At 40.8% G+C, this 21888-nt stretch overlaps 1 protein-coding gene and 1 pseudogene across 27 annotated transcripts in view; both read left to right on the top strand.

The window, feature by feature from the left end:
- Positions 1-21888, top strand: part of LIMCH1 (LIM and calponin homology domains 1) — a 321073-nt gene that overhangs the window by 100231 nt on the left and 198954 nt on the right. The gene's annotated exons all lie outside the window — the stretch shown is intronic.
- On the top strand, positions 11578-13079 carry LOC118969138 (AKT-interacting protein-like; annotated as a pseudogene).

The following is a 21888-nucleotide window of genomic DNA, read 5'->3' as shown; positions in this document are numbered from 1 at the left end:
TTTTTTGGTGGGGTCTTTGCCTGGTTTTGGTATTAGGGTAATGTTGGTTTCAGAGAATGAGTTTGGGAGTATTCCTTCCTCTTCTATTTTTTGGAAAACTTTAAGAAGAATGGGTATTATATCTTCTCTGTGTGTCTGATAAAATTCCGAGGTAAATCCATCTGGCCTGGGTGCTTTGTTCTTGGGTAGTTTTTTGATTACCGTTTCAATTTCTTTGCTCATAATTGGTTTGTTTAACTTTTGTGTTTCTTCCTTGGTCAGTCTTGGAAGGTTGTATTTTTCTAGGAAGTTGTCCATTTCTTCTAGGTTTTCCAGCTTGTTGGCATATAGGTTTTCATAGTAGTCTTTAATAATTCTTTGTATTTCTGTGGAGTCTGTCCTGATTATTCTGTTCTCATTTCTGATTCTGTTGATTTGTATTGATTCTCTTTTTCTCTTAATAAGTTTGGCTAGAGGCTTATCTATTTTGTTTATTTTCTCAAAGAACTAGCTCTTGGTTTCATTGGTTTTTGCTATTGTTTTATTCTTCTCAATTTTGTTTATTTCTTCTCTGATCTTTATTATGTCCCTTCTTCTGCTGACTTTAGGCCTCATTTGTTCTTCTTTTTCCAGTTTCAATAATTGTGATGTTAGAAAATTCATTTGGGATTGTTCTTCCTTCTTCAAGTGTGCCTGGATTGCTATATACTTTCCTCTTAAGACTGCTTTCGCTGTGTCCCACACAAGTTGGGGCTTTGTGTTGTTGTTGTCATTTGTTTCTATATATTCCTTGATCTCTATTTTAATTTGTTTGTTGATCCATTGATTATTTAGGAGCATGTTGTTAAGCCTCCATATGTTTGTGAGCCTTTTTGTTTTCTTTGTAGAATTTATTTCTACTTTTATACCTTTGTGGTCTGAAAAGTTGGTTGGTAGAATTTCAATATTTTGGAATTTAGTGTTTGTGGGCTAGTATGTGGTCTATTCTGGAGAATGTTCCATGTGCACTTGAGAAGAATGTATATCCTGTTGCTTTTGGATGTAGAGTTCTATAGATGTCTATTAGGTCCATCTGTTCTACTGTGTTGTTCAGTGCCTCCGTGTCCTTACTTATTTTCTGCCTGGTGGATCTATCCTTTGGGGTGAGTGGTGTGTTGAAGTCTCCTAAAATGAGTGCATTGCAGTCTTTTTCCCCCTTTAGTTCTGTTAGTATTTGTTTCACATATGCTGGTGCTCCTGTGTTGGGTGCATATATATTTAGAATGGTTATATCCTCTTGTTGGACTGAGCCGTTTATCATTATGTAGTGTCCTTCTTTATCTCTTGTTGCTTTCTTTGTTTTGAAGTCTAGTTTGTCTGATACTAGTACCGCAACCCCTGCTTTCTTCTCGCTGTTGTTTGCCTGAAATGTTTTTCCATCCCTTGACTTTTCATCTGTGCATGTCTTTGGGTTTGAGGTGAGTTTCTTGTAAGCAGCATATAGATGGGTCTTGCTTTTTTACCCATTCTATTACTCTGTGTCTTTTGATTGGTGCATTAAGTCCATTTACATTTAGGGTGACTATTGAGAGATATGTACTTATTGCCATTGCAGGCTTTAAATTCGTGGTTACCAAAGGTTCCAGGTTAGCCTCTTTAGTGTCTTACTGCCTAACTTAGCTCGCTTATTGAGCTGTTACATACACTGTCTGGAGATTCTTTTCTTCTGTCCCTTCTTATTCCTCCTCCTCCATTCTTCATATGTTGGGTGTTTTGTTCTGTGCTCTTTTTAGGAGTGCTCCCGTCTAGAGCAGTCCCTGTAAGATGCCCTGTAGAGGTGATTTGTGGAAAGCAAATTTCCTCAGCTTTTGCTTGTCTGGGAATTGTTTAATCCCACCATCATATTTAAATGATAATCGTGCTGGATACAGTATCCTTAGTTCAAGGCCCTTCTGTTTCATTGCATTAAATATATCGTGCCATTATCTTCTGGCCTGTAGGGTTTCTGTCAAGAAGTCTGATGATAGCCTGATGGGTTTTCCTTTATAGGTGACCTTTTTCTCTCTAGCTGCCTTTAAAACTCTTTCCTTGTCCTTGATCTTTGCCATTTTAATTATTATGTGTCTTGGCGTTGTCCTCCTTGTATCGTTTCTGTTGGGGGTTCTGTGTATTTCTGTGGTCTGTTCGATTATTTCCTCCCCCAGTTTAGGGAAGTTTTCAGCAATTATTTCTTCAAAGACACTTTCTATTCCTTTTCCTCTTTCTTCTTCTTCTGGTACCCCTATAATATGGATATTGTTCCTTTTGGATTGGTCACACAGTTCTCCTAATATTGTTTCATTCCTGGAGATCCTTTTATCTCTCTCTATGTCAGCTTCTATGCATTCCTGTTCTCTGGTTTCTGTTCCTTCAATGGCCTCTTGCATCTTATCCATTCTGCTCATAAATCCTTCCAGAATTTGTTTCACTTCTGTAATCTCCTTCCTGGCATCTGTTTTCTCCCTCCAGACTTCATCCCATTGCTCTTGCATATTTCTCTGCATCTCCGTCAGCATGTTTATGATTTTTATTTTGAATTCTTTTTCAGGAAGAATGGTTAGGTCTGTCTCCTTCTCTGGTATTGCCTCTGTCATCTTGGTTTGCCTGTAATTTTGCCTTTTTATGGTGATAGAAATAGTTTGCAGAGCTGGAACGAGTGACGGCTGGAAGAACTTCCCTTCTTGTTGGTTTGTGGCCTTCCTCTCCTGGGAGAACAGCGACCTCTAGTGGCTTGTGCTGGGCAACTGTGCGCAGACAGGGCTTCTGCTTCCTGCCCGGCTGCTATGGAGTTTATCTCTGCTGTTGCTGTGGGCGTGACCTGGCTCAGGCTGCTGCTCCAAAATGGTGGAGCCGCAGTGGAGTGGGAGCGGCTGGGAGGCTATTTATCTCCGTAAGGGACCTCCGTGCTCCCTCCTGCCCAGGGGGTTAGAGTGCCCAGAGATCCCCAGATTCCCTACCTCTGGACTAAGTGTCCCGCCCTGCCCCTTTAAGACTTCCAAAAAGCACTCACAAAAACAAAACAGCAAAAAAAATAAAATTAAATAAATTAAATAAATTATTAAAAAAAAAACCGCTCACTTTTCTTTGTCCTCAGGCACTGGCCTCAGGCACCCACTCACTGGTCTTGCTGCCCTATTTCACTAGTATTGGGGTCCCTGTCCCTTTAAGACTTCCAAAAAGCACTCGCCAAAAAAAGGAAAAAAAAAATATGGCCACTCGCTTTTCTTTGTTCTCCGGCGCTGGCCTCAGGCACCCACTCACCGGTTTTGCTGCCCTGTTTCCCTAGTATTGAGGTCCCTGTCCCTTTTAGACTTCCAAAAAGCACTCACCAAAAAAAAAAAAAAAAAATGTCTGCTCGCTTTTCTTTGTTCTCCGGTGCCGCCCTCTGGTACCTGCTCACCGGTTTTGCTGCCCTGTTTCCCTAGTTTCCAGCACCCCACGCATGCACTGTGTCTACGCTCTGGTGCGGATGGCTGGGGCTGGGTGTTCAGCAGTCCTGGGCTCCCTCTCCCTCCCCGCTCCAACTCCTCTCCTCCCGCCAGGAGCTGGGGGGAGGGGCGCTTGGGTCCCGCAGGGCTGGGGCTTATATCTTACCCACTTCACGAGGCGCTGTGTTCTCGTAGGTGTGGATGTCGTCTGGATGTTGTCCTGTGCCCTCTGGTCTCTATTCTAGGAAGAGTTGTCTTTGTTATATTTTCATAGATTATGTAGTTTTGGGAGATTCCCGCTGCTCTACTCACGCTGCCATCTTGGTGATCTGGAAGCTTTCTTTTAATTATGTTTTGAACATTTTTATTGTTTGTTTTAAATTTCCCTCCCTCTCTCCCTCCCTTTCTTCCTTTTGTAATTCATGTAGTAGCAAAACTCTGACCTGATCTGAAATGACTTCATGTTTTTCATTATTTTCCCTTTTTTGACTTCATTGAATGTGAACATTCAAACATTTTGCCATGAAAATACAGTATTTGATTATAAAACACTTTTCTTGATCCCTTGGAGGAATCCATAATAGGAAGTACATACATTATATTACCATTTTAAACTCTAAAAAATTATAAATTACCTTGAAGAATTTTGGGTAAGGCTTGTAGCCCTTCATTATCAGGTATCTGTTTTTTTCTCATTCAGATAAGATCAGAGTTGGGGATGACACTCCAGCTACCATTTGCAGTCCTGTTTGCCTTTATACACTCTTACTGTCTGTTATTTGGTCAATGGAGCATGTGGGTAGCCCCTCAGATTTCTGACTTTGGGCTTTTGTCTCTTGGGAATGTGCATGAACCTCACCTGGGGAGAAACTCTTATTTTTAAGAAGCTGCAGAGCTGTCATATTAACCTAGGAAACCCAGGCCAGGTGTTTATTTTGGTGATTTGCAAACCCTTCTTCCCAAAAGACTCAGCAGAGAACTTATCATCATGGCTCCATGTGAACGGAATCCAGTGGACAGCTTTCACCATATCATCTGCCAGGCTTTCATCCCATGGAGGGATGATATTTGTAGGCCATTGTATGGCTCCATCGGGCTGCAGACCATGGTACATCTCAGAACGTGGAAAGTCAGTAAGCTGTACCTCTTAGTTGCTGGACATTGATATCTTTAAGCCACTACCCCCCACAACAGTTGAAATGAAGCCAACTGCATTTGAATGACTGACACTCTTCCACCTCTGTTGACCTTCAGGGGAAATAGGATACTTCATGTTACTCCAGATCCAAGTGTGGTCGCAACTCAAAAGTCATACCATGCTGATCTGTTTTCTGCCTCCTCCTTTAAGTCAGTAATAGATTTCCCAAGTCTTTGAAGTGTTGTTTTTCTGGAATATCCCACTTGTCAATGACTCCTGTGTCCTTATCAAAATGAGAGATGATGGTGACTCTGAACGTGGACTGTGCACCATACTTGCTGTCCTATGCATTTTCCACAGTGTCCAGGGCATGGCTGGCTACTCATATTTCAGATAAACTTTCCTTTTAGTTTAACATCCCTTTTCAGGATAATGTCATTAATGGTTTTGAAAAACTTGCAAAGAGCTTCTAGCTTTGAGTTCCTTCTGAATTTCAGGTTTTGAGTTTCTCAAAGAAATTAGGCTCATCTTTAAGCATATATTCTAGGATTTTGTGCTGATGGAAAACAGTCACAAAACTATGGAGAGTCAAAGAAGGGGATGAGGGAGGAATGCACCATCACATGGCAGCCCACACTTACTCACACCCAGGTATCAGTTCACTATCCCTGCCTTTCACTGTTTTCTTTCCTAAACTTCCAACACCATTCTCCTTTTCTTGCCCTCAACCAGAGCTTCTAAAAAGCAATCTGAAGAGAACTGCTAATCTTCCCACCATCAAACTTATTGTCTACCCTGCATCTGTACCTGCATTTACTTTGCTTTCCTTCTGTTATGATGGGTGATCTCTTCCTGTACATGAAAGGCCAGACCTTACCATTGTGATCTACTTTCCTGCACATGTTCACTCTTTGTTCCCTCAATTGTCATCCCTCTTTTCTGTATCACTGACTTCTCTTTCTTCTACTGGGTTGTTCTTTAGCATGTGCCATTTCTAAATACACATCCATCTCCACCTACTTCTTTGTGTCTACTCATTCAAAGAGTTGGCTATGCTTTCCTCCCTTTATCCACTCCAGTGTACTTGCATCCTCACTATTGCATAGAAATTACTCATGTTAACCTTACCTGTCTCCTTTATTGCCCAAGCCCTATGGACAGTTCCCAGTTCTCATTATATACAACCTTTCAATATCATTGGACCTTTAACCACTCCTTCTCTCTTCAGATACTTTTTCTCCCTTGGCTTCCAGAACGTCCTCACCTGATAATTGGTATACTAAGTCATTGGCCAGTCCTTCCTGGGCTCTCCTCTCTTTCCTGAATTTTAATTTTTGGCTGGCCCCAATATTCTATTCTTGGACCTCTTCTATTCCATACTCCATGGGTGATCTTATCCTGCGGTCCACATCCAAATATATATCTCTAGCTCTGTCCTTTCCTTTGAGCTCTGATATATCTATGTCCTCAGTGTCCCCACTTAGTTATCAGATAGTTATCTCAAACTTAATAGGAACAAAATACAGCTCTTCTTTTTTCTTTCAAAGGCTGTTCCTCTCCAAGTCTTCCTTATACTCTGTTGCTCAAGGTCAAAATGTACAGACATTCCTGATTCTTCCCCTTTGCTAATAACTCATGTTTTCTTAGCCTATCAGCAAATCTTTTAGCTTCTACCTTCAAAATAAACCTGGGGCCTGATCACTTACCATGCCCTCAGCTACCGCCCTAGTCCAAGTTACTATCTTACCTAGCCTATGCCATTGTATCCCCAATGGTCTTTCTGTCCCCAGTCTTACCCACCTGCTCCCCCATGGCAATTCTCCATACAATGGCAGAGTAATTTTTCAAAATGTTAATCAACTCACATCACTTCCTTACTCAAAACTCTATTTTCAGTGGCTTTGAACACACTGAGACTAAGTTCCAAGGTCCTTGTTATCACCAATAAGGCTGTTAGCTGCCTCTCTACACTCACCACCCTGCCACCTTTATTGGCTCCATTTCAGCTGTATTTGCCTTTTTCTTTACAGACACTCCATACTCACACCCACCTGTGGGCCTTGAACTTGCATTTCTCTGCCTGGAATGCTTTCCCTCAGACATGAGCATTGCTGGCTACCTCTTCATTCATGTCACTGATTGTGTGTCACTTTCTTGGAGAAGCCTTTCAATCAAAAATATCTCAAGAAGCAATCTATTCTTTGCCACTTTTTATCCCTTTGTTTTGCTCTGTTGTTCTTCATAACTCTTATCACTGCCTACTACTATGCTATCTTGTTATTACTTGTCTTGTCTACTAGAAGTTGCCACAAATTCACAGGCTGCATCACTACTGTCAGGCACAGAATATGTGCTCTGTAAATGATTGTTGTATGTATGAGTTTACCGAGGGACACAGGAACAAAACATACAAACATTAATGACATTTCAAGGTAAATTACATTAGTGATTTTCATATGCCCTCATATACATAATCTCATTTAATCCTTGACCTAAGATCAGTGCTATTGTTTTCTCTATTTTATAGGTGAGAAGGAGCTACAGTGCAGACGTATCTTCCCCAAATCTCATAGCTAGTTAGTGGTGGAGGTGATTTAAGCCCAGATCTTCTGATTATAAACTCTGTTTCATGTACAAAAGACAGTAAGTGCTTTGGGGGTCAGTAATTTGGTTTACTAAGGATTTAGGGCTTAGTGGGTGTTTTGGGGAAATCTTAAAGAGTATTGGATCTTGAAATTTGAAACTGGATTGGACATAAATAAATACTGAATGAAGCATTCCAGGTATTGGCGACAGCATGAGCAAATGCAAAGAGGCATGGATATATGCGGTACATTCACACAAGTTGACTCATACAGCAGATTCCAAGATCAGCAGATTCCAAGATTAGTATCTAAGGAGTTAGGACTTAAGGTCAGGGTGGTAGGAAACATTTAAAAATATTTGCATCAAAATTTGCCATATACAAAAAGGTATTCTGAAGATCCCCCAGCTTGATCAGCAGTGTGAGGAGGAAAGAGGGGAGGAGATCAGAGCGGGAGGCAGCAGAAACAAGGGCCTGGGTTGGAAGGACTTGGTCAGAAAGAAGGAGGCAATTCTTGCTTAGGGGGAGAAAAAGGTGCTAAGGTTAAGGAAAATTTCTGGTAGCTCCCTAGTTTTGGAGAGTGATCTTTTTTGTATCTTAGAATGCCAGAATTTTCAAAGCAAGGCATTCTTTTGAGAATATAGATAGAAGACTAACCAAGTCTGGGGGTTGGGGTTTGTGGTATTAGTAGAAATCTTAGAAAAATAATTATGTGAAAAATAATGGAAATTATAGAACAGCAACAGTTAAATCTTAATTCAGATTGAGAAACACATTTTGAGCCACTATCATATGTTAGATCTAACTTCTTAATAAGAAAATATTTTTGTATGTTTTTTTTATACTTTAGACTGTGCTATCACACTCTGTGGTGTGATAAACTACTGTGCATCATGACTTCAGGCAAGGTGAAGCTTTTGTTTAGAAGCTGACTCACTTTGAACTGGTTTTAATAAATGTTCCAGGATGGTGGAAAGATCTGGGTGGAATAGTGCTTAATATTTCAAAGCGAGCACTTGAAAAATCTATTTCTGTTTCTTAGTAATAAGATCTCTGAGGTTCCAGAATTATTTTTGAACTGGTTCACTGGTTCTTGGAGCCCCTGCTATCCCAGAACTGGGGAACTGGCAGGGACTTTTAACATAATTGCTTTTGCACCTGGCATTTGATAGAAATTGTTTTGGGAATTACTTAGTCATATATCTAAGAAGTATCTAGTGTTTATCCTCTTAGAGACTTGATTTAATGGCCGAATGGCTTGATTTGACCCTAGTGATGGCTCAGAGCTACTTAATTGTTAAAATTCCTGACTGTTGTGTTCCTCAGTTAAGATGCAAATTTAAACAAATGTATACCTATATTTTGAAGTAGGCTGTGCTCTATTTTTATGACTTCTTTATCCTCCTAGAGACTTGATTTAATGGCGGAATGGCTTGATTTGACCCTAGTGATGACTCAGAGCTACTTAATTGTTAAAATTCCTGACTGTTGTGTTCCTCAGTTAAGATGCAAATTTAAACAAATGTATACCTATATTTTGAAGTAGGCTGTGCTCTATTTTTATGACTTATTGATTCCAGCCCAGTGCTTGTGTTCTTGGAGGTTCCTTTAGCTCTGCACACATTCTTCCTTTCTGCCTGCTAATCTGAGCTCATTCCCAGTTTCTAGACCCCTCTCACTTGCCTTGTTTTACTTCTCTGAACATCTATATACAAGTGCATTTGTAATTTTTCTTTCCTTAACTTCACTATAAACTGGATGCCTTATATAACTTGTTTTTTAAATTCCTTTGTGGTTTAAAATATTTTGCACAGAGAAGGCCAGTCTGTGGGCACCATGGGGCCCATTAGTTTATTTTTTTCCCAGAGCAATAAAAAAAACATTTTTCTTGTTATTTGGATATTAACTCTTCTGATTTTTAAAGTTTGGTGGCTTATCCAAATTTTTTTAAGTACCAGGTGGTCCAACACAATCAAGGCCATACAAGCATGTGTTGAGTCCCCTGGGTCTATGAGTTAGCCAGTTCTGCAGAAAGCTAGAGTTTCCTAATGCACATTTTACTGAAGACTGGTCCCACCCACTGGAGACTTTTCTCAAAAAGAGGTCTTGGTTAGACAGACTGGGAAATACTATTTTATCCTCCCCTGGCTTTGAGAAGCTCAAAGTTAAAAAACAGGTTTTTTTAAAACACGGCATTCCCCAAATTTCCTTGACCACGGAGCCATTTTTCCACATCACATCTCTTTACGTCCTTAACTAGGATTCTGTGGGACACTTCGAGAAGTGCTTCTCCAAGTACTTCCTGTCTTGGGTAACCCAAAGAGGAGATGTGAAGGCCAATCCCCGGGAAATAATAATTGAATCCCACTAAAGACATCACGGGAAGAACAAGTGTTGTCTTTGCATTTTAACCCCTCCCAATGCCATAAATGACAGTTGTATACATTTTGCTGTGAGCGGATCTTTGAAGGACCTGCCAGGACCGAGAGTGGGGAGAGGAAACCTGCCATCTATTCGCTGCCAGCTCTTGGCGATGTTGGGAAGGCTGTCCTTGCGCGCAGCCCGGGGCCATCACCGCCACCATGTTACATATGAATGAGGCTGAAGAGACTAAGGCAGCAGGTGTTCTAGCAATTTAAAAAAAAAGAAGAAAGAAAGAACAGAGCTGTTGATTGTTGCAAACCGCCTTAGTCCCCCCTTTCTTCCGTTCACAAACAACTGCCCTCTGTGTCAATCAGCCGTGAAACAGCAACTGGCCCGCTCTGCTGGTTCTACTCGTTACCAGCCCCCTTCTTCCCCCAGCAGAAGACTCTTTGGATAGTTTGTGTCCAAATGTTGGAAGTGGGGTGTGTTTTTCCCTTGCCTCTAAAAAGTTTTTACAACCTAGTTTATTGCCTACAAACTTATTGAGTTAGAAATTATTATGACTGTCTACATTGGAATGGATTGTACAGTTACTAGCTTTGCTATCATTCTTGGCCCTCCTATAAGTGGAGGAGGAAGAAATATGTTTCCAGTTCAGAACTAGATAGTATATATGCTTTCAGGAACCTGAGAATGTTCTATAGCTAGGGAACATTTACTTCAGGAGGATAAAAGTAAAACTTGGTTTTAAATGCTTGAGAAAGGCCTATTCTTTGGCCTACGGTTACTGCTCTGACTTTAAGGAATTTAGTAGAGATTTTTGCTTGCTTTCTGTTGCCTACCTGTAGCCAGGAAATTGGAAACAGCCATCTGAAAGGATTATAGGCTTATGTCATCATAGTGGTTGTGTCTTTCTATATGATGGCGACTGTATGCAAACTTAGAAGCATTTAAATGTTTGTATAGTTACATGCTTTGTTTTCAATTATTGATAAATTCTCCATCACAGATGCATAGTTAGAAATTGTGATACAATAAAGCATTGCATGTAACTGTTGGCACCATAATGTGTATGTACTATAGATTGTGATTTCACAGTTGTATATTTTAGCCAGCTCCAATGACTCAGGAGAGGAGATTGTGCACATCTCTTCATTCTGTGATCAGTGATGTCAGGTTGAGCATGAAGTTGGCAGTGGTGGGAATTTTTATAGCATGGAGATTGGCAAGTGGTCTAGGTTAGGGCTTCCCTCCCCTTTTCTCCCCAGAAGAACCAGTTGTTCAGCATTTAGCAGAAACCCATAGGTTCTAGGCATCTCTCAGGATGACTTGATTCTAAAGGGTTTTTAAAATATAATCAAGGACCTCTTTGAACATGGCACAATGTTGTAACAATAACAGTCATCTTTTAAACCTTTTGCTCTATTTTTCCTCCCCCTGATCTTTTGGTTAATGAAAATCTTCAAGGTAATGCCTGGGAAGGAGACCCCATTGTTGGTTTTGTTTTGCTTTTGGTTAAACATGGCTCTCACCTATTAGGTTTAGAAAGAATAGCCTTCTTGTCTTTTCTTTAATTCATCTGGAGTAGCCTGCAGTCACACGATTTTCTTAGTTCTTTGTAATACCCTAAGGACAGGACTCCCTCCTTGTGGATGTGCACGTTGTGCAGGAGGAGGTAGGGAGCTGAATGCAGAGCCTGAACAATGCTCACTCCTTTCCATGGCCCAATGGGGCTGCTTTTTCATTTGGGACAGCCACCACACTGTAGTGTCAGTAAGGTCCCTTGTAGAGGGCTGTGATTACCACCCGCTGTCGTCATCGCCAACCAGCCAAAATAATGGGTTTCCTGCCATAATATATTATTTGTAAATGTAAAGTGCCAGAGGAAGATTGGTAGGTAAATATTTTGTTGTAGAAATGCCCATTCACGGACAGGTGTGGAAACCACTTGGCGCTGAGAGGCTGGGTGAAGCATAGGCCCAGGGGGCGGAGCCCGACGCCGAGAGCAGGGCGGGGCTGGGAGGGGAGCAGGCCTGTGCCCGGCAGGCTCAGCGGCCGGAGATGCCGCAGTGGCCGTCAGCAGCCAGGAGCCTTGTGTTGAAAACATCGAGGTAAAGTGAATTCTGAGAATGAGTTTGATGACACAGACCACTGAATTTGTTTGGAGTACACGTTATGAACCCTTTCTGGAGCATGTCTACAAGCTCTGTACGCAAACGATCTGATGGTGAAGAGAAGACACTAACAGGGGATGTGATAACCAGTCCTCCACGATCTGCTCCAAAGAAACAGCTGCCTTCTATTCCCAAAAATGCTTTGCCCATAACTAAGCCTACATCTCCTGCCCCAGCAGCACAGTCAACAAATGGTACACAGGCTTCTTATGGACCCTTCTACCTGGAATAGTCTCTTCTTGCAGAATTTGTGGTTTGGAGTAATGTTCATACGGCATGGACTTTATCAAGATGGTGTATTTAAATTTACAGTTTATATCCCTGATAACTGCCCAGATGGTGATTGTCCATGCTTGGTGTTTGATATTCCCGTCTTTCACCCGCTCGTTGACCCCACCTCAGGTGAACTAGATGTGAAGAGAGCATTTGCAAAATGGAGGTGTGACCATAATCATATTTGGCAAGTATTAATGTATGCCAGGAGAGTTTTCTACAAGATTGACACCACAAGCCCTCTCAACCCAGAGGCCGCTGTGCTGTATGAAAAAGATATTCAGCTTTTTAAAAGTAAAGTGGTTGACAGTGTTAAGGTGTGCACGGCTCGTTTGTTTGACCAGCCTAAAATAGAAGACCCCTATACAATTAGTTTCTCTCCATGGAATCCTTCTGTACATGATGAAGCCAGAGAGAAGATCCTGACTCAGAAAAAGCCTGAAGAACAGCACAATAAAAGTGTTCATGTTGCTGGCCTGTCATGGGTAAAGCCTGGCTCAGTACAACCTTTCAGTGAAGAAGAGAAAACAGTAGCAACTTAAGAGTGGGTGAATCTGGTGCACCACGCACTTTCCTGCCGGACGCGGGCCTCATTAAAGCTGACCAAGGCAGAGGACTGCCTGAAGAGTAAACTGTGTGCAGAGCGACTGGCATCGGTGTCGTCTGTGTATACTTAGGTCCTAACGGCGAGCTTGGGAAACCTCTCTTTAAGTAAGGCATTACTTCTGTCAGAAGTGTCTTTAGGGTGGTTGTCTAGTTCAGCACTCCAAATTTTTGGGGACCTTAAGGCCTAAGTATTTTTCTGAATATAATGCTAAAGGTAAGTTACATTCACTTAAACTAATAGAATAGACAAGAGTTCAACACTATCTGATGATTTTTAAATCAGTGGTTCCAGTTGTCAGCACATGGAGAAGAGAGGATAGAGCAAGCAGGTTCCAGAGCATACTGGCACTTCCAAGTGAAGAAAGATCCTTTGAGCCTCAGTCTTAAGCCTGCTGTCTTAATGATTTACAAACTGCTATTGCTGAGGCACATATTAGGTGAGTGAGAGGAAACCAGAACACTTATTCAGAGCTTTTTTTTTTTTTAAGCAAATTACTGTATTTTTATGGCAGGAGGAAAAATTTTTTTAAAAATTAAAAAAAAAAAAAAAAAGAAATGCCCATTGGTCTTGAATGAGATACCTTGCATTCTTTCTCATCCCTTCCACTCCTCTTTAATGGATATTTACTTTTCATTCCATATAGGGTCAAGATCTATCAGGATTAATTCAATTTGGATTCTTTGGTTATTTGTGATGATTTTTTTTTAATACAGAGATAATAATCCAGTGACATCACCAAGATTGTTATTATTCCACCCCCATGGTATTGAGTGAACTGATGATAAAATGTACAGAAATTTTGACATTTTTCTGGATTTGGGAGTTTATTTTCTTATTCTGAGTTTAAGGAGAAGGCACACTGAAGAGAGAAGAAGGTGGCATAGGCAGTGGGAAGTCAGATCTTTATAACTCCACTGATAATGAGGAAAGATCAGAAGGGACATAAGACACACTTAGGCAGCATAGCATACTGGTTATGAACATGGGTCAGGAGTCAGACTGTCTGGCTTAGTGTCCTGGCTCTGCCTCTGCCAGCTTTGTGAAACTGGGCAAAGTACAGAACTTAGTGTTCTGTACTTCAGTTTCTTCACCTGGAAAACAGGTAATAATATTATTACCTACCTCAGGTACCTTTGTATAAGTACCTGAGCACCTTTATATAAATTGAAAAGACATTTCAGGGTGGACTGTATGGGCCTGGAGACAGACAGTGGCTTTGTATGAATTAGGAAAACAGGATTTTTCCCTCAGAAGAGTTTACGTGGTTTGACGAGGACAGACTGGCTTTTATCCCCAACTTGTCCCCTCAGCTGGGCGCCCTCGTGCAGGCTTCAACCTGGAGGTGACCTGACTACCACACTGGAGAGCTGAAGAGGAAATGAATCAGTTAAGTTTCAATAAATGATGCTGTTACTATTATCATCAGAATTTCAAAGTGAGAGCTTAGGGTAGAAGAAGGTTCAGAAAGATGTAGATTTGCGCAGAACTCTCTAGACTTAGAGAAGGGAAGTGATTTGCTGGAAGCCCTTGGGTATTAGCAGAACTGTGGCTAGAACACAATTGTCTTGACTTTTGGCCTCCTACCAATGCTGAGTAGGTGTTGTTAGACAACTGTGTGATTCAAACTGAAGAACCACTGACAGAAGATGGAGGTGAGGGGCAGTGTGGCCATTCCCAGCCCCAAGTACATGCCCAGAGCCTTTCAAGTGGCTTAGAAACTCTTAGAAGATGTTATGTCTTTTATTTCCCAAAGCCAGACAGAAAATTAGCTCCTTTATCTGATAGTCAAATGTTTGTTTTAAAATATACTAAGCAGCAGGCATGTATATTTTCTATTTTTCATCCCAGTACCATTTGATTATTAGATGGAGGTGTATTTCTGTTACACTTGAATGAAAAGCCTTTTAAAAGTGTTATTTTCTCATTAAAAGTCTTTTCTGAGTAAAACCAAATGGAAAAAGGCTTTAGTTACTAATGAGAGAAAAAGAGTAAGGTTGACTCACTGTGGAGGTTAGCCTATGCATTCCTCATCCGCCCTTTAAAATCTTCTTAATTGCAAACTATAACACAAGTACAGAAAACCACATCAAACCAATACATAGCTTAGTTAATTATTTAAGGTGAGCACTGTGGGAATCACTGCAGCAAGAAACGATCCAAATCAACAAGTAGAATCTTGCCGCCTGGAAAGCCATTCCTGGGCTCCCTCCCAGGGGTGATGGTTCATCCCCTCCTTCTCTAAGTCAGTCTCTTCATTTTAGGTCGATCATATCCGTACTTTTCTTCATACTTGTGCTGCCCAAGTCTTACCAACTTTTTAAAGGCTAGGCTGTGTGAATGTCATTATCCTAACTGTATAATGAGCATTTTATCATGTCTTGTTTTCATTTGGTAATCTAATAACTTGTTTGGGTGAATTCTAGTCATTTTCTGACTTGACTTGGATGCCTTTTTAAATGCCAAGTACTGGTGAAGTACAACAGTTTTGTGGTTACTTTGGATTCTTAGCTAAAAATTATTCAGTTATTAGAATACCAAATGGTGAAATCGATCAGTTTTCCAACCACTCTACAACTGTCACAAGACTGTGTGTGCTTGGCAGAGCCTCTAGTTTCAGTTCTTTGCCCCAAATCAGGAAGCCAAGGGGCTTGACCCCTCCTTCCTTCCCATCCTCAGAGCTAACCTCATGTCGATGTGATGGCTGGCAAGTGCCATTCTGTGTACTGAGCAGGCGAAAGTGGTTGAATATAAATGAAATGACAGATTTCACTGTCATCAGTAAAGTACCTCTATGAGAAGGCACTGGATAGGTGGTTGACCCAAGGATACTCTGGGGACTACTGAGTGACTTTCAGTCCTGGCTGACAATATTTTATTCCAAACATTACAAAACATTTGAAAGAAGAAGGAAGGAGGGAAGGAAGGAAGGAAAAACAAAGGAAGTAAAGAAGAAAGATTGGGTCAAAAAACCCATTTACCCACCACCTAGTTTCAATAATTGTAAACATTTTCTGTATTTGCTTCTCATACACACACACACACACACACACACACACAGACACACACACACACACACCCCTAATATTTTTTCAACCATTTCAAACTAAGTTGCAGATGTTAGACCTCTTTCTCTCTAAATACTTTTCTGTGCATTTTGAAAGTGTAAGAATATTCTCCTACATAACCACTGTGCCATTGTCACTCTTAATAAGGAAGTTATGCCCTAATATTATCAAATGACCAAAATATATTCATATTTCTCCAACTCTGCTCAAAATGTCATCTATAAAAATTCTTTTAAACTAGGATTTCCTTAAGGAACAATGTAGTTAGCTGTTGTATCTCTTACTTAAAGCCTCTTATTTTAGAAGAGCAGCTCTCTCCCTTTCTTCATGACATTGGCTTTTTGAAGGCCAATTCTCTTATAAAATGTGTCATATTCTGAATTTGCACAGGCATTTCCACATGGTCTCATTTAACCCAGACAGCACGTATAGGAGGTTATTGCGTCAGCCCCCTGTGGGATTTGTACCCAGTGCTCACAAGCCCAGATCCATCTGTGACGTGGCAGACCTGCCTCCAGGATACACACTTCCTCCTGAGCAGTATCTCTGAACAAAATTGTAACCACCTGATTTAGACACTCCAGTTGTGCATTTTTCTTCTTAGATAGGAAGCTTGGGGAAAAAAGTAATAGAACTTTCAGTCAGTATTAACTGTCCTACTAGGTGGTTCTACTCATGATTTCTAGCTTCTAACAACATCATAAAACAAACTTCTACAAAACCGTCTTTTAAAGATGAGGGAGCAGACTCAGAGAAGTGAAGCCATTTGTCTAGGGTCTGTCTCATAGCTCCTAAGAGTCAGACTTGACATTTGGACCCAAATTTGCCTAATTCAAATGTTTCATACTTCACTCTGCTGAGGAATAGATGACGGTTACTGAATTGCCCAATTATCCCAGAACTGAAGTATTGATTTAAGAAGCAACATTATACCTAGGTAAAAGTAACACAGTGGCTGAAGCATATCTCTGTTCTTTGCAATGGAGACAATGCACGTAGCCCTGAAACACTTCACTAGCCCATTTGTTTCTGGATTTTCCCTTCTCTTTGCTCTCCAGTCAGTCACTAACACTATGTGTGCGAAAGCTCACTTTGAGTGTTGTCTGTCTCTGTGGTTTCTGTTCTCTTTGTAAGGAAAGAACAGCTTGAGGATGTGCAAACACAGTTACTGCTAAATCCACTCACATGTTCCTGGACTGACCCATTTTCTGTGTTTAGAGCATAAAATGGCTCGAACAGAGGATTTAATGCTCCCAGGGTACTTTTGAGCATTGCCTGTATTCTTAATTAGATTTTTCTTTTAGTGGAGGCTATCAATCTGTGACTATAAACAGCACCTTCTGGTTTTCTGATGACATGATGAAAATATAAATGGATTCTTCAGATTGCATTTTATTATCCTCAATGTTAAGCACTTAGAGCTGGTGCTGGAGTAGATCATGGTCTGATAATGTTGATTAAATAAACTCAGGCCTGGACTTCTGTGCTGTTCTTTTGCCAACCCCAACTAAATAGATGTAAGGAGCTATTTTTATTAAAGAAAGTGGCAATGTAAGAGGCACAAAAAGAAGTGCCTTCTGAAGGCAGTGTAGTGGGGCAGTGACACCCTGGCCTGGGTCAAGTGAGACCTGATTCTAGTCTCATCCTTGCTGATAACTAGCTGTATGACTTTAAGCAAGCTACTTAATTTGCAGGACAGTATGTTTCTCATCTGTAAAACGAAGTGGTCGTCTATTTAGCTTGGACTTGTTCTGGTGTACTAAGAAGGGACACCAGATTGATCTATGGAAAGATTCCTGGATGCTGTGTGGGAGATGGCTTGTGGATGGGCCGGAGTGGAAGAAAAGAGACCATGAAGGTGGCTGGTGCAGCAATCTTGCTGAGAGGCAATGGAGGTGTGCACTAGTGTGATAGTGTAGAGACAGAGAGGAAAGGACAGATCTCAAAAGCATTTTTTGAGGGAGAAATATTGTTCTCTGTCTTACTGGGAATGAAAGACGATGGTTCCATTCAATGAGATGGAGAAGACCAGAGGTGGAATAGGTTGGATCAGGGGGCAGACGTCACAGATTTTGTTTTGATCTTGTTAAGTGTGAAATATTTATAAGGTACCCATGGGGAGATGTCAAGTAAGAAATCAGACACTTGATTCTGGCCTTCAGAAGACAAGGGTCAGTGCCACATATAAAAATGCGTGAGTTGTCATATGTAAGATAGTTAAAGATATTTTAAGGTGAGATATTTAAACTCATAAAAATGTATGAGTTATCATTGGTGATGTATTTAAAGGCCTGGGACTCCCCAGGGAAGGGGAGTGTGCCAGAGTAAGGACAACAGAAAGTGAAGAAAAGAGAAAAAGAATCATGTATTACAGTTAGGAAATGAATGAGGTGAAGTAGCTCAGACAATGAAGAAGGAAGTATTTTTTGAATGAGGTAGAAGGAAAACCATGAGTGTCTGGTGGTGGTGAAGGTGAGATCCAGAAGGAGGAAGTGGTTGGCTTTCATGCTGCTAAGACCTGATTCAGATCAGATGGGGAAACATACTTTGGATCAGCAAGTATAGTGATACCAGAATTTTCAGAGGAGGGAGGAAAGACCTGCAAAGAGTATTGGAGAGAGAGAAATCAAGAATGAGATCTATGACAATTCTGGTATTGCTGCCAACATTGACCGTGAAATTTATTGAGCTCTTACTGTGGGTCAGGCACTGTGGGAAGGGTTTGACATGCACTAATCCATTTACTGTGTGCAAACCTTGGGAGTAGTACAATTATCATTTCGTAAGCAGGGAAGCTGAGGGTTGGTAGAAGTTCATTAATCTGCTTATGGTTTAGCTTTAGGTGGAGCTCAGAGTCAAACTCATGGGTCTCAACTCTTAGCCCTTTAAGAATTTTCAGTGATTTGAAAGAGGACAGTTTGTAGGCAGCTGAGCTATGATGATAAGGAGAATGGATACAGGACACTTCAATAGGGAGTTTGGACTGTGAAAAGAAGGAGAAAAACAGGATGGTGGTTGAAGGGGTTGGATTGAATTAGGGTTTCTATGCAAAGAGTGAACTCATTATGCTCCCGCAGAGAGATGAAGGATGCTGCGGACTGAGGGGTAACGTTGACATAAAGGCAGCACCTGGAGATGGACAGGTATAGGATCCAGAGCCTTGATAGAAGAAAGAGAGAGCACACGTCTTTCTTTTGAGCTGGCAGAAAAAAAGATGAAAAGATAGGTGTAGATATGGTGTATAGAGGGATATATGTGGGCCTGGGTGCAGTGGTCTTAAAGGAAAATCTGGCCAGATGGTGTCAAACTCACTGTGATTCCTTAAGCAAGGTCACCGGCTGTATAATGGAAGTGGGAGAGCCCATGAGAAAGTAATTGAGAGCAACAAGCAAAATGTCATTCTGAGACTGTCTGTTTAGGAGTTAGTGGGAAATGGGGAGAGTAATTGCCAAAGAACCCCTTCCTTGTCCCTCCCATCTTCTGGGGTGTCTTTTTTTTCAGGACCATGTATAAATCATAGTCCTGGCACACAGGTGCTGACTCCTGGGGCCGTGCTCCCTCTGGCACCTCATGTTCTACCACCCTCCCAACCCCACCTCTCCCCTCCCTTTGCTCAGCCCTTAGAAATTTTCCTCTTTGCGCAAACTTTTGTGCTGGTCTTTGTATCTGCCTGGAGTGCCCTACTTCATCTCTTTCCTTTGGGGAATCTTCTCATCCTTAAGGACCAACTCAAATGTCAGCTCCTCAGAGGCATTCCTTGACTATCTTAGATAAGAGAAAGGTCATTCCTTGCTCAGATGCTGCATAGAATTTGTGCTTAGGAACATGAACTCTGCAGTCACACTACCAGGAGTTCAATCCAGGCTCTGCTATTTACTAGCTTTGTGTCCTTGGACAGCCTGCTTAACCCTCCTATGTCTAGATTTCTTTGACTTTAAAATGGCAATAATAATAATCTGACCTACCTCACTGGGTTGTTATGAGAATTAAATAAATACATGGCAAGCATTTAGAACAGAGAAGATATATTGTAGTTGATACATGAATGTGAACTATTACCATTCAACTGTTCAGTCATGCAATTTGTGTTAATTGCTTCCTTTGTGCTCTTGTCAATCTCTGTCCATATTTCATTTCCAATACCTACTGTAGTGTAATCTTCTGTCTTTCCCATTGGATTGTGTATTCTTACTGGGTTGGTACAGATCTTACTATTTTGGTCTCACTCCTATGACACTGTCTGGCATGAAATAAGTATTTAGTAGATGATTGATGGGTTGATTGCTAATTCTGGCTCAGATGAATATGATTTATGAAGAGTATTGTTTACAAAGAGTTTCCATAGAGTCTTGATTTGATTGTTCTAGCAACCAAAAGAAACAGAAATAGCAATAGATTTATTTCTCAGTAAATGTGAAAATAAGAGCAATCTGTTCTGCTTTATTTTACAATTTAGTTATAAAAATATGCAGAAATGTTCTTGTTAAATAAGTCAAATATGACCAGAAGTGAGTATAATGAGCTGCTAATAATCTTCTCCAGTGAATTAAAGAGGTGTGATTTTTCATTTGCCACGTGTATGAGGTAATCACACTTTCTGAAAAGTGTGCCTGTTTTTGTACAATTTAGAGAAAATATCCATGTCTTTTAAAAGTTAAGTCAAAATATATTAAATTTGTATTTTTTCAATTGCTGGAATCTAGGGACCATCATCTTATCAGCCAGTAGAATCTCCTCTAAGGTCATTATAATAGGCTTTCTCCTGTTTATTTAAAATCCTCTTCAGACTTGCAGCTTATTAGTGGACCACAGTTTGTCCACCAGATTGTTTTGAAAAAAAACCCAAAAAAACCTGAAGGTTAATCAAAATACTTTTGAAATACAATTTATATAAATGGTAATGATCAGGCTGAGAGTCTGATTCTTGCCAGTCTTTGTTTATGGTAATAACTTAATAACAGTGGTAACAAAGTAATTAGCAAAATGTAGCATTGTGATATACAATGTGTTATGTTATAAACACATCATAAAAATGTTGCCATAAAGTTGTGTGGTTTTCTTTATTAGACTGTTGTTCTAAGTCCTCCATATTTCAGTTATTTAAATGATTGAGATCAGTGCCATTGGTATGAACAAACTCAGAAACAGAATTACCTTTTAGTTCTTTGGGAGAAAAGTTGAATACAGATGATGTACTTAGTACTTACTTGCACAAACTAGTGTGATGACCCATCATGATACCCTCTTGCTTCTGCTTTTGGTTTAATTGCTAAGGTAGATGAAAGTCTTTTTTTTTTTCCAAACTCTTTAAAACAATCAAGATTTTGGTAAATTATCCATTCATTGACTATTTTAATCTGACACGGCATGTCCTTCCAACAAATATTTGGTTAGTAATTAAAGTGAATTAATCCAAAACCATAAAGCAGAGGGAAAAACTCTGATCCTGGGCTTTCCTGAAAGGCACTCAGGGCAGAAGTGGTGACATAATTGCCACCATTAGTATTTCTGAGGATCCCTTGAATGGAGAGATGCGCATAAATTCATTATGCCCACCTTTAAAATCATGGTGGTGCCCAATAGTTTTGTCCTTGTACTTCTATTAGGGTTTTTTTTTTTTATGTTGAATATCTTTAGGGAACTGTAGGAACTTTGGCTTTTAACTGTGAGTGAGAAGGGGAAGTGCTGAGGCATTTGGGTGGAGTAGTAGCATTTAACTTTACAGGATTTTCCTGTTGACAAGACATGGAAGGAAGGTAACTGAGGCCACTGTTCCAAGAGACTGTTATCTAGGTGTAAGATGGTGCCTTGGAGTGGTATGGTAGACTGGAGACAGTGAGAAGTGGTTGGATTCTGGTTAAATTTTGAAGGGAGAATCAACAGGATTTGCTGGTGGGTGTAATTGGTTGTGAAAGATAGGGGTCAAGCACGACTAGGCTGAACAACTGCAAGGATAGAGTTGCAAGGATTAATTGATCAGGTTGCTGATGCTCAGCAAGGTGTGGAGAGCGGGATTTGGGGGAATGATCAAGTGTTCTTGACATTTCATGCTGCCCTTCCCCTGCTGGCCCTGGAAGGCTCCTGAACCTGGGCACTTTCGCCACCCACCCCTTGTTCCAGCTCCCCAATCTCAGGCTCTCTTTAAGGGCTCTACTAATCTTCCATCCTGTTCTGTGTCTTTGAAGAGTGATCATGAGTTGACAGCTTGGCCCGTGTCTTGTTTGGGTGGTTGCTAAGAGTCTTCCTTCCATGAGGATC

Source organism: Manis javanica, chromosome 5, assembly GCF_040802235.1.
Source record: "Manis javanica isolate MJ-LG chromosome 5, MJ_LKY, whole genome shotgun sequence".
Taxonomy (NCBI): domain Eukaryota; kingdom Metazoa; phylum Chordata; class Mammalia; order Pholidota; family Manidae; genus Manis; species Manis javanica.
The sequence above is the reverse complement of the archived record's forward strand: the minus strand, read 5'-3'. Positions and strand labels throughout refer to the sequence as shown.